Here is a 13,695-nt window from a genome sequence, read left to right on the forward strand (position 1 = left end):
GCATCGTTCGTAAGAGTCTGGACTCCACATGTCTTCGCGGCCCTTCCGTGACATGTTTGGTGGTGGCTCTGAGCACTATGGGACTTAACACCTGTCGTCATCAGTCCCCTAGAACTTAGAACTACTTAGACCTAACCAACCTAAAGACATCACACACACCCATGCTCGAAGCAGGAATCGAACCTGCGACCGTAGCGGTCGAGCGGTTCCAGACTGAAGCGCTTAGAACCGCTAGGCCACTGCGGCCGGCGTTTGGTGGTGGCAGGAGGATTGTTTTCTAAACTTTCTCGGTAGTTCAAATGGTGCAAATGGCTCTAAGCACTATGGGACTTGACATCTGCGGTCATCATTCCCCTAGAATTAGAACTACTTAAACCTAACTAACCTAAGGACATCACACACATCCATGCCCGAGGCAGGATTCGAACCTGCGACCGTAGCAGCAGTGCGGTTCCGGAATGAAGCGCTTAGAACGTTCGCCCACAGCGGCCGCCTTCTCGGTAGTGTTTTGCGAAATAAAATGCCTTCCAGGCACTCCCATTTGGATTTCATGGAGTGTTTCCGTAATACTCACGAGTTGCTCGAACCTACAGGTGACAAATCTAGCAAATCTAGCCTAATGGATTTATTGGTGGCCAACTCTTTTTACTCCGTCGCTGACGTTTTTCGTAGAACCAACTGATGTGAATACAAAACAATATGACCACTTGTTTAATAGCTTGCTTGTCCGTCTTTGGAACGAAATACGTCACTCATTCTGCGTATCTGGGATCCGACAGTTTGTTGCTGGATTTGCGGAGGTATATGGCATTAGATGTCTATGCACAGGTCACGTAATTCGCGTAAATAGCGGGCCGCTGATTTGCGTGTGCGGTGATAGCACCCAATGGCAACCAAGATGTGTTCCATAGGATTTAAAACAGGCGAATTTGGTAGCCGAAACATCAACGTGAATTCACTATAATGCTCCTCAAACCATTGTAGCACGGTTCTGGCTCCGAGACACGGACAATTATACTGCTGAAGGGTGACATCACCGAGGAATAAGACATCAAGCATGAACTGATGTAGGTGGTTCGCAGCCGTCCTATACAAACGTAGGAGAATGTCTACCATAGCGTAATACTGCCGCCACAGCCCGCGTCCGTGGCGCGCTGCATGTTTAGAGCCGCCGTTCACCCCGATGACGGCGTCTGTGGAGAAGACCATCAGCCGAGTGCAGCAAAAATGTAGTTCACCCCTAGAGCCGTACCTTTCCATTGGCCGAGTCCAATCCCGATGGTCCTGTGCCCACTGCGATCATAATGGACGATGTCGTTCGATCAACATGTGAACACGTAAGGGTGGTCTGATGCGGAGCTCCAGGTTCAACAATGTACGATGAACGTTGTGCTCCGAAACACTTGTGCGTGCACCAGCATTGTTGTCGCGAATGGATCGCGGATGTGAGTAGAAATGCAGAAGATTGCATAAGACGAACATGTAGGAAAGCAACCTAACGTCAGCCATGGCGCTGGGAAGCAGGAGAGGTTGCGTTTTTGTGGCAAGGTACGCTGGAGCTACATGGCCAGCTACGACAGAATGTTCTGGAAGGACGACAGGATACGGGAGACGCGCGTGATCGCGGGCGATTGCATCAGACGAGCCTATATAAGCAGGGCAGCTGGTGCTGCTAAGGAGATTCCTTCGACTGTTGCCTCAGACGCTAGACCTGAGTTAATCTGCCCTCGGGACGGGACTTAGTTTCTCGTGACACTTAGCTGCACAGGGTACATGCAGGATTGCCAACTTACATTCGATGTGTTGGTGCCTCTGAGGGTGCGACAGTGGTCTTATCCTACCTCGTGTTTCATCTCAGTTATTTCATCAGAAGTATACGTCCCTTATCCCACCAAGTTCCCTTATCTGCAAAGAATTTCCAGCTTGTTTTCCAGCACCAGGAGTTGGACGAAAAAAATGACTCTGAGCACTATGGGACTTAACATCTGTGGTCATCAGTCCCCTAGAACTTAGAACTACTTAAACCTAACAAACCTAAGGACATCACACACACATCCATGACCGAGGCAGGATTCGAATCTGCGACCGTAGCGGTCACGCGGTTCCAGACTGAAGCGCCTAGAACCGCACTGCCACACCGGCCGGCAGGAGTTGGACGAGCCACCTCATTACTGGATTTAGCGTCTAGATCCCATCCTGATCCGCTCGCAGGAATCTACAGACGCGACATTGTGCTCTTTCGGCACAGATGCCGCAGACCACCACTCCCTTCAGACAAGCCTCCGAACCCCACATTCTGTGAACTTCAACCGTTTAGCACCTAGTTTCACTGTCTTTCTACCTCTTTCGGTAGATGCTCACGAAAGTAGCACGTGAACGTTTGGTCAACTTCGCCGTTTTCGATATAGCCTTTCACAGGGTCACCTTAAATATATCTTCCCTTTGTCAAAGTCGCTTATCTCAATAGAGTTCCCCATTTGCAGGTCATATCTTCGCTAGGGTGGTTCTCCGTCCGTCTCTCCTTCACTTACATACGCTTGTCACCGCATCACGTGCCCGTAACAGCTTACATCCAACTCCGCGGTGGACAGTGGTGATAAATGTTTCGGCTCATCAGTGTATGTGTTAGTAATAGTATCAAATAACGCGAGTATTAGTATACTTTCGCTATATTCAAATTCAATTCAGTACTATAATGCGACCAAGCTGTAAAATGGTTTCTTCTATTTGATGATCGCTGCGCAATAGCCTAAGAATTATAGTACTTTCAACATTGCTGCCCAGTCAGCAATCGTGATAATCTAATGTATAAGAAACTATCAGCCTCGTTTGCGGTAATGAAACCAACCTTTACCTAGGTTTCAGCCCAAGTAATTGAGCCTTCTTCAGAAGATAAACTCGGTGGCCGAGCGGTTTTAGGCGCTTCAGTCCGGACCCGCGCGACTGCTACGGTCGCAGGTTCGAATCCTGCCTCGGGCTTGGATGTGTGTGATGTCCTAAGTGTTAGTTAGGTTTAAGTAGTTGTAAGTTATAGGGGACTGATGACCTCCAATGTTAAGTCCCATAGTGCTCAAAGCCATTTGAACCTTTTTTTCAGAAGATAAACCTGATTATATAATATGTCTACGAGGGCATGGTCTAGAAATAAAACTAAAACAGCCTGAATAGGCCTAAGAGTTATCCTACGCCACTCAATGGATTGAACATTTACATGTTTTGTGACAAATTATTTATTACCTTTTAAAGAAAATTATGTTTAAGAATTTTTTACCCATTCCACATCCATAAGGGACATTTCACATGGCATCTTTGGGACGTACATTAGCATATTTCTTTTTCTTTCCAATTATTGTTTGTGTATTCTCGTTTTTCTGGCATGATCTACATCCTGGAGGATCTCCTCATTGTGGATCTATTGGAACGAGAAGTACATCAAATCTAATTTAACACCTCTGATCTGATTCCAAGTCTTCCTTCAACGCGACCCGGTTTATCCCAGATGAATGACTCCAAGTGATATGGCGCTTGTGTGGAAAAATTTACTGCATCCGGCACGTACGGGTAGCAAAAAATTTATGTCAAGGCCAAAATTTTGTTTCCTGTTAGAATATTATTCCTGAATAACGACACACGAATTTCGATCGAAATTCCTCTACTGAGATCTATTTAGACCTGATAAAACATCTCAGCTGCAGATGAAATAACTACCTTTGATACCGGAACCATCAAATTCGGGTTACAGAGTGTCAGTGCTATGCATCTGTCAGTATTTTGAAACGTTTAAGAGCCATTCTTATCAGGAATGAGTGCACAGCACGTGGACCGTGGTTACGCAACTAGTGACCCTGTGTAAGCATCCAAAGTCGCCACATTGTTATGTTATCTTCACAGTAACAACTGACTAGAGGTGACTGACCCGTGCAACTCACCTTTAACAAAGAGCATTAGGCACCAACTATCAATCTTTCATGTCGTATCTTCCACATGAAAGAACTCACTCCGACGCTAATGACTTCATCGTCGACGGAAAGTTTCACACTAAACTTCTTTTCCTCTTTCTCTTCGGAAGTGGCTGCACACGCATGCCAACAAAATGTGGTGCCGCTGGTGGAAATATTTTGAAAATCAGCAATTCGTACAAATATCTTGAAACATTGATTATGAACGCCTTACCCTCCTTCGTAATTTTTTCTCAGCTGTATGTCACAGTGAACCGATAGTTCTTTTTTTTAATATTTCTAACCATATAAAACTTGAAGTGTCAAAACTCTTACCAGAAATACTATCGTTTTCAAAGTTTTAATTATATTTTGCGGTTCGTGACTGCAAAAGGCGTTTTATAGTGCTATGAAGTGGTGTCCATCATTTGAAAAGCAGAGAAAGCTGCTAGTATGGTTTAGCGTGCAGAGCTATAGCTTCCAGGGCAGGGAGGCGAGGTAACAACGAATTGGAAGCCGGCCGCTGTGGCCGAGCTGTTCTAGGCGCTCCAGTCCGGAACCGCGCTGCAGCTACGGTCGCAGGCTCGAGTCCTGCCTCGGGCATGGATGTCTGTGATGTCCCTAGGTTAGTTAGGTTTAAGTAGTTCTAAGTATAGGGGACTGATGACCTCAGATGTTAAGTCCCATAGTGCTTAGAGCCATTTGAACCAACGAATTGGAAACGTGTCCAGGATTTACCAACTTCACGTTGGTACAACTGCCAGTACGATGATTTTTCTGCAGTTTTCGACACTCGTCCAGGTAAATACCGAGACCCTTCCCTATCTATGTCACAAAATCACAGCACACAAACGGTTACCAGTATGGTTTACACACAAAATTTACATAAATCCCAGATAGATGTGGCGTAGGACTCTCCTAACAGAATTGTGGCGAATCTTATCGTATCGTGTCGTGCCATGGTTTTAAAAATAAAACTGCCCACTCGTGACTGAGAGAGTAGCTATCATTAGCGGCTGCTATCCCCATGGCTGGACAAATACTGAACAAACATACGTTTGACGGTAAAATCTGTCCAAATGCATTAATGTGTGTTTCTGGTGATTGCATATTATGACAATAAAGCATCTTGCCTTTTTCTTCCAGGTTTGCGTTTCGTAGTGCGTGAGCAGTCTACTGTCTACAAAACACTTCTTTGGACGAATCACAGTTTGTGAGGTGAGTACAGATTATTTTGTGGTATTTTTGCCCTAGCGCACACTATTTACTTTTTACAGCAAGCAGAGATGTCTTTGAAACAGAAAAGTATTCAAATCCCAGTCCATCAATCCAGATTTAGGTACTTTATCAAAAATGGTTCAAATGGCTCTGAGCACTATGGAACTAGTGGTCATCAGTCCCCTAACTAACCTAAGGACATCACACACATCCATTCCCGAAGGAGGATTCGAACCTGCGACCGTAGCGGTCGCGCGGTTCCAAACTGTAGCGCCTAGAACCGCTCGGCCATCCCGGCCGGCTAGGTACTTTATCGTTTCCCTAAATCCTAACAGAGCTGTAGCAATTCACGAAATATGCAGTTTAACGTATCGCTTATAAATGTTGTTTTGTCGGTGAAATGAACAATCAAGTAATAATAATAATAATAACCGAAAAAGAAAACTATTCGTGTGAAATCTCTAAGACTGGAGCTCGTTAGCAACAGACAGCTACCTAGTAGTGTGTAGCAGCCGGTATCGCTCTCATGACGTCGTAGTGGCAGGGCTTCTACGGACATCGAAAGTGTCAAAGTGCACATCCTTATCCGTGACGGCAGACTCACTGCCACTGTTACGATCTGAGTCCAAGGTATTTTCATCTCGTTCGAGCGTGTTCCAGGTGTGCTGAATAGACCTGAATTTCCGCGGTGGCCGTGCTACGGTCGCAGGTTCGAATCCTGCCTCGGGGATGGTTGTGTGTGATGTCCTTAGGTTTAAGTAGTTCTAAGTTCTAGGGGACTGATGACCACAGATGTTAAGTCCCATAGTGCTCAGAGCCATTTGAACCATTTTCCACACAAGCAATATCGTATCCATGGAAAACTCATCAAGCCATTTTGACACAACTCATCAGCGATGTGGAGTACTGCAGCCGAAAAAACGAAGAAAGAAAGGTTAGTGTTTAAAGTCCCGTCGAAGACGATGTCACTGCAGACGTAACAAAAGTTTGAATGAAGAAGGAAAGCAACCGTGTACTTCTCAAAGGAATCCTCCAGGGGCGTTGAGTAAATAAAGAAACGCAGTTTTTTCTGAGAGCAGGTTTGTTTTATTCAGGATTCCAATACACCACACTATTCCCCTCTCTTTCGTCTACAAAACCCTATTTTTCAACATAATCTCCGTACAATCGATGGCCTTGCGCCACCTTAGTGGGAGGACTTCTATGCCCGCATCGTACCAGTCTACTGGCAGACATCGGAGTCAACGTCTTGCTGCATCAATAACTTCCCCAAACAGAAGGCACTTGGAAGGTACGAGATCCGAGCTGTAGGGCGGATGAGGAAGACAGTCCAATGAAGTTTTGTCGGCTCCTCTCTAGTCTGCAGACTAGTGTTAGGCCTTGTGTTGTCGGGAGAAGTGGCGACGAATACACTGAAGTTGTTTCTTCAATGTCCTGAGGGTAGCACAATACACTTCAGAATTGATCGTTGCGGCATGAGGAGGACATCAAACAGAATAGCCCCCTTCAAAGTGCCAGAATATCGTCCCCATTGTAAGGTGCCTCTTACGTGAGGAAGACATTTTTACCAGTTTTAATAAATTATTGTCTGTCACTGATGTATTCACGATAGTTAGGAAGTGCTGTAGTCCGTAGCCGGCCATGAATCGGAGAGCATTTCCCACGCTGTCCGGCTAGGTGACGAAGAGACCGTATGTCGCGCGTAGTGGGATGGGGCTCGGCGCTGGACCTAGCAACAAGCGTTAGCCTGGGAAATATACATGACGGGAAGTACCGTCATCTTGGGACCCAAGTCACCGATTTTGTTTATTTATATTTAATAATTAAAGTCATTTATAACAACAAGAATACTAGGAGGAGCCTCTGGATGTTTGAAACTATTTGTCATAATTTTGCCTCGTTAAAATTCACACCCGTTCATTAACAAATGCATATCTTAGTAACTACGAACTTTATCGGAAATCCACGAACTATGACGGAACTAGTAAGAGATACGGACTGCGTGCCAAAGTCGGCAGTCGGCGTTAAGAGCTCGTCCTGTCTTGTTCGATGATAGCCATGCCCTCGGTTACGAGTTTACGAGTAGTTTGTGACATGAGTGTTTCATTATTGATCTAATAGGAATAAAAGTAATATTACGGCATTCTGAATGTTAATTTAGAGTAAATAGCTACCCCAAAGTTGACCGACAGCAATTTCAGATAATTAGCTTCCACCGACTGAAACATCCAATGCGCCAATGAAGAATCTGCACGGGACGACATTTACGAGAGCTGCACCACGCACATGTAGGAGGAAATCCGACGACACGACCCACCACGGCGGATCAAGGAAGGTCCGACTTACACTCGCAAATTTCGGGTGGAAATGCTGACCAGTCATACTGTACGTCACATATACCACCCTCTACAGACTCGCGGCTAAGCTGAGTAATAACAGTATCAGTTTAGAAGCGAGGGGATCTTGCACCGTGACTTTCCCGGCTGAGAGTGCGACTATGAACTTTTTCTTCGGGGGAGAGGTGGTGTAGCCGGCCGCGGTGGCCGAGCGGTTCTAGGCGCTTCAGTCCGGAACCGCGTGACTACTTACGGTCGCAGGTTCGAATCCTGCCTCGAGCACGGATGTGTGTGATGTCCTTAGGTTAGTTAGGTTTACGTAGTTCTAAGTTCTAGGGGACTAATGACCTCAGAAGTTAAGTCCCATAGTGCTCAGAGCCAGAGGTGGTGTAGCGCCACTCCATAGAGCGTCATTTTGTTTTCGGTTCGATATGATGAACCCATGTTTCATAGCCTGTGACAAAGTTCGGCAGAAAATTGTTACGATCAGCCTCGTAACGCGCAAGCAATTCTGCACAGATGGTCCTCCGTTGCTCTTAATGGTGGTCCGTTAGGTGCGAGAAACCCAGCTGGCACACACATTTGAGTACACAAACTGGTGGACGAGTGTGTCAGCACCACCAAGAGAGACGTCCAGTTGTGCAGTGAGGTGTTTGACTGTGATCCGTCGACCACCTCGAATGGGAGTGTACGCACGTTCCAACACTGCAGGAGCCAACATTCTGCAAATGCCTATGAACATCTGTAATGCTTTGGGTTTCCGTCTAAAGTAACTCAATGACGACTCTCTACTTGGAACCCATCGCCATTACAGAAGTCATTTTAAACGTTAAGTATAGCGCCGCCACCTATCGGAACTTCAAGTTACTATTGGGGCTGAATCGGGAACATTCCACGATGTCTCTGAGCTAATTCCAAATTTTTTTAACCGAGATTGACCAAGGAAAAATGTGTTGCATTACTTATTGAACGCCCCTCGAACATGTCTTACCTATGAGGTTGTAGGCAGCCGCAACACATTGGTGAATATTATCTGCTCGAACACTGCATAAACGAGACGGTCCTATGCATATCGGATCGCACGGTTTTCGCCCCCATTGCCTTTCTGTTACTACCTAGAGTTTATGCGCCTGTCTGTAAGCTGTAGTTCTTCTGGCGTTTTTTTTATTTTTTATTTTTTTAGCAGTTCTGCCTTCAGAAATATGGTAGTGACGTCCGAGATGGAAATAAGGAAAGTAGGAATTCCATTCTGGAAAGGACAGATAGATGGTTCGTATGTATTGAAGAAGAAACACAATTAAGACGGTCAAGCGTGCACGACATATGGGAATCTATGGACTTTATTTTATATGATTTAGGATGCTGTTTGTTGCTGAATATCAGTGGACAGAATCTCCCTGCTCTTAACTTCTTAAGTTTAACTGCGTGAGGACGATTAATATTTTCTTTGAGGTTTAGTCATATAATTAGTTTCTTTAAAAATTGTTATGATTGTAATTGATGACAGTCAATTAAACTGCAAGTAATCATTTAATGTCTTAGTCGAATTTTCTCCGATCAGTTGAGTACATAGTGACATTGTACTTTGGCAAGGCCAGGCTGCTCCTACAATTTTATCAGGGCAGTAACGAGTGTGAGTATCGGAAGATTTTCTTTTAACGAAGCTGGTCCGTAGCACTTTAGAGAGATCGTGGACGTTCACATAACGGGTGGCAACCAGCAAGTGCACGTGTCTAATGTCATTCTCCCCTCCCTTCGCCCCCCCCCCCCCCCCCCACGCCCAAAATCCCTCTGCCCTCCACAGCAGAAGTCACAGCACGCGCCGGCGCTACAGCCTGAACTATCAACACTCGCCCACAATGCAAGGCACTTCTCTAAGGGCCGCTGTAGGCTATCGAACAATTTGCTAAATTATTTGGCAGTGTACTGTTTCGTTTGGCGTGCATGGCAAAGACGGGATCTGGCGTGTTTGAGAGAATTTTGGATTGATGGCCAATTTGACAAACAACTTCACGTTAGATTTGACAAATAAAATTCAGTTGCTTGCTACACTTCCGAGAAGAGGGACTGTACGCATTTGGACGTTGACAGCGTATTTTAAGAGAAAAGCAATTTTTATTTCGGTTCATATCGTTGTATCGTGAATTCTCTCAACTTTGGAAACTAAGATCGGAGAAATGTATGGACGTAGATAAAAGATCAGATATCATTACGAAAATAGGTGAGATGATATAACTTTCCTGTCTCCATACAACGAGAGAGATATACAGAAGAAAATTAATATTTTATACGCAATCTACTTCAGAAAGTAAGTGACATGTCATCCCATGCTAAGACCATGGCGCAACGAGTGTGCCGCATTGTCAGAGGAGAGTACATGTTCCGATTATCCTGAAGGCACAGTTCTGCTGCGATACGGATGACAGGTATCTCACAGTACGTGACTGAAATGGTACGGGAACCCAGAAGTGTACTCCAAAGCAGAAGTACGCGGGACAGTGGTACCATGCGACTGCCATCGTCTCTGCAAGCTGAAAGAACATCTGGGGAAAAAGATTTTCCAAAGATGAGAAGGTTCACAGCGATTCTCAAATGGCTCTGTGACTAAGGAACGGATTTCTGCCGTCGAGAAACTGATCCGTTGGTAGAACGTTCCGACTGTTTTTTTTACAAGGACTTGGTGACTATTTTGAAAAATAGCGTCATGTATTGGAAATTTGTGGTAAGTTCCTATGGGACCAAACAGCTTTACACACTACATAATCTAACTTAAAGTAACTTATGCTATGGACAACACGTACATCCATGCCCGAGGGAGGCCTCGAACCTCCGACGGGGGGAGCCGCGCGAACCGTGGCAAGGCGCCTGAGACCACGCGGCAGTGTCATGTTTCAATGGTAGTCTAATGTGAAGTACAGCATTCGTTAGAATTTATTTGGCCTGCTATAATAATGTGTATTGTAATTTCTGAAGTCCCAGGCTCTCCTGTTTTTGGATAGACAATCTGCGTATGGCGATGTCTTGGTACTTTAAATAACTGACATTTGAGACCAATCGTTTAGAAACAGGGTGGATCTTTGCACGGCAGTGCCTTCATTTTAAATACTAGGGCGAAGTAACTGTAACAGGTTATTAAAAGTTTGACTGTCCAATTGGAGAAAGTTGATGTAGCAGATCATTATGTTCTGTTCTTCTTATTTTCTTTAGTAGATTTTCATGTATATCTTACCTCTTACCCCTCTTTATCTCTTTATTCCTAGGTTCAGCGTCTTATTTTCCTTTGATTAACCCACAGTGCTAAAGTCAAAGTAAAAAATGCCTTGTCTGCGTTGGTAGCTATTCACACTTGCGTCAACATACTTGCAAAATAAATGCAAGAGCTGCCACAAAAGTGTGGGGTTGTTTGACAAACCTGTGGAAAGCAGACAGCGAATTTGCCAAACAAGTTTCGTTGTTTGCAGGGTTCTTTACCTCGTTCCTCTGAGATCTGGTTGCCATACTAGCGCACCCCTGCAACAAGAAATGCCCAACTTCAACTCGTGCCCCATTTGACGCTGTCTGGCTAGTACATGGGTAACCAAGCCCAAGTCGAGGCTGTGCAGTGGTCCCATTTGACGCTGTCTGGCTAGTACATGGGTAACCAAGCCCAAGTCGAGGCTGTGCAGTGGTCTGAGAACCGAAGAGTAAACATTGCAGGAGCCCGGCATTGTGTAGTGCCCTGTGCGAGGTACGACCTTGACACTGCGGCACGTGGCAAAGCACTGAACACCTGCTGACTCTCAGAGGAGGAGAGTATGGCACCCAAGATCTGAACGCGATCATATGCGCCGATATAGCAAGTCTTTCCCCATACTGCGTCGGAAAGCCACAACGTCGGCCAGTGTGAAAAGTTCCTTTCGACTGTACCTCGAAGCTTCAGTAGCGTAGAACGAAATCACACTCGGCGCCTCGGGCAGAGTCCCCGTACTCCTTGATACGCGGCGCGCGTGACAAATTACACGGCATACTGATCCATGGATTAACCGGAAACAGTTACGGCCGGACCCGGATTAGTTCTCTTTACTGTCACGGTATCCAACCAGATTAAATAACGGTCACCAGCCTCGCTTCAACACGCGGGACAGTGTTAAACTTCTCACTGCTTCGAAGTCAGTAACGTAATTCCAAGCCCCTCATCAGTCCATCTACAGATTCCGAGAACCAGGCACTGAACTGCAATGTGTAAAACGGTAACAGTTAACAGTTAGTGCACTGCTTCCAACTGGTAGCTAGAAACACCCGGCAAATATTACCACCACAAAATAACATGAGTGTAGTTCAAAGTCAACAGGAAACAAATGGTTCAAATGGCTCTGAGCACTATGGGACTTAACATCTGAGGTCATCAGTCCCCTAGACTTAGAACTACTTAAACCCAACTAACCTAAGGACATCACACACATCCATGCCCGAGGCAGGATTCGAACCTGCGGCCGTAGCGGTCGCGCGGTTCTAGACTGAAGCGCCTAGAACCGCTCGGCTACACCGGCCGGCTCAACAGGGAAGGTCACACAAAAACGTCACCCTCACATTTGCACGGAAACAAATGAAATTTATCGTCATGATTTAACCGTAGCCAAGTTCGTCACCTGTACACAACGCCACCTCCAGCTAGAGAATGGATACAAACACTCCTGTGATGTATCTCTTTTTACCGAGAATGTCCACACTCACTACTCCGCAATATTCACCAAGAAATACGGGAAGGAGTGACTGAGCAGTATAACACACCCGTGCCTGGGGACGTACTTTGTACTCCCACAATCTTCCGTACTGCACTAAGTAACTTGGTTCACCACAGAGGTTCATCTACTCGCGACTAAGGAAACAAGTAACGAAAATCCTGCCTCCGCCACAGGGGGCACACGACTTCTATCTTACCAACCCCCTCCCCTCCCCCCACTCCCCCAGAGGGCTGCTGATCGGCTGCTCACTTCCTCCAATTTCAAAACTTCACACGAAATTATTTAACTTTTAGATATTCCAACCATTCATAATCAGGAGCAGAACTTAGACATTTTCATTGGTCGTTTCTTGCTTATGCTTACGGCGCTGCTATAAGGTGCTACCTTCTGACAGGACGAAAGAACTTTTTCTGCAACGGTATGTTGGAAACACCAGCCGTCACGGAAAAATTACCCTTTCTGTAAGCCTGCCATGTTGCCTCCAGTCACAACACCTCTAGGAAGATTAGGGGAATACCGACGCACCGGCTCACCCCCTGCTGCCGGATATTGGCTCACAAGGGGACCATCAGCCCTGTTAACAACGGATTTTGATGAGTCTTAGGTATGTTGTAGAGGATCCTATCCTGAGTAGCTGGCTTGCGGCTTTTCATGCGACGGACCCTAGTTTCCGAGAACGTCTATGTAGAAATTTTACGCATACCTCCTACATCCATCAAGTCCACGTTGTTTCGGCCGAGCGAGCGTGGTGGTGGTTGTTTGGGTTCAAAATGGTTCAAATGGCTCTGAGCACTATGGGACTCAACATCTTAGGTCATGAAGTCCCCTAGAACTTAGAACTACTTAAACCTAACTAACCTAAGGACATCACACACATCCATGCCCGAGGCAGGATTCGAACCTGCGACCGTAGCAGTCCCGCGGTTCCGGACTGCAGCGCCAGAACCGCACGGCCACCGCGGCCGGCTGGTTGTTTGGGGGAAGAGACCAAACAGCGAGGTCATCGGTCTCATCGGATTAGAGAAGGACAGGGAAGGAAATCGGCCGTGCCCTGACAAGGGAATCATCCTGGCATTTGCCTGGAGCGATTTAGGGAAATCACGGGAAACCTAAATCAGGATGGCCGGACGCGGAATTGAACCGTCGTCCTTCCGAATGCGAGTCCAGTGTGCTAAGAGCGAGCGTAGTGCAGGGGCTAAAGTTCACGGCTACCTAGGTGTCGATACTGGTTCAAGCCCTGCCGGCGTTCCTCTTTTTTATAGTGCAAAATCATTGATAAATAGTCCTCTTAGAAGAATTTCATTATAAATCAGTTATTACACCACACTTTCTGCAGTACAGTGTACAACAGCGACCAGGACTAGCACACAGGCGGCTAGGAAATGATGTTTTACAACTGAAACAACTGGCGACATCCCGGTCACGTGAGACGCCAGACTATTTCACAGCGATAGGAGTGCTGTCTCTCCATTCAAACAG

The 13,695-nt window shown here is 46.1% G+C and overlaps 1 protein-coding gene across 4 annotated transcripts in view; it reads left to right on the forward strand.

Moving 5' to 3' along the window:
• The window catches only part of LOC126475739 (phosphatidate phosphatase LPIN3), a 302,247-nt gene that overhangs the window by 128,457 nt on the left and 160,095 nt on the right, over positions 1-13,695 (forward strand). For all 4 annotated transcript variants that reach the window (XR_007586763.1, XM_050103489.1, XM_050103491.1 and 1 more), the window contains exon 2: positions 5,085-5,156. The gene's annotated coding sequence lies outside the window, so the exon portion shown is untranslated. The remainder of the gene's footprint in view (positions 1-5,084; positions 5,157-13,695) is intronic.

The sequence above is a fragment of the Schistocerca serialis genome, chromosome 1 (genome assembly GCF_023864345.2).
Source record: "Schistocerca serialis cubense isolate TAMUIC-IGC-003099 chromosome 1, iqSchSeri2.2, whole genome shotgun sequence".
Lineage (NCBI taxonomy): Eukaryota > Metazoa > Arthropoda > Insecta > Orthoptera > Acrididae > Schistocerca > Schistocerca serialis.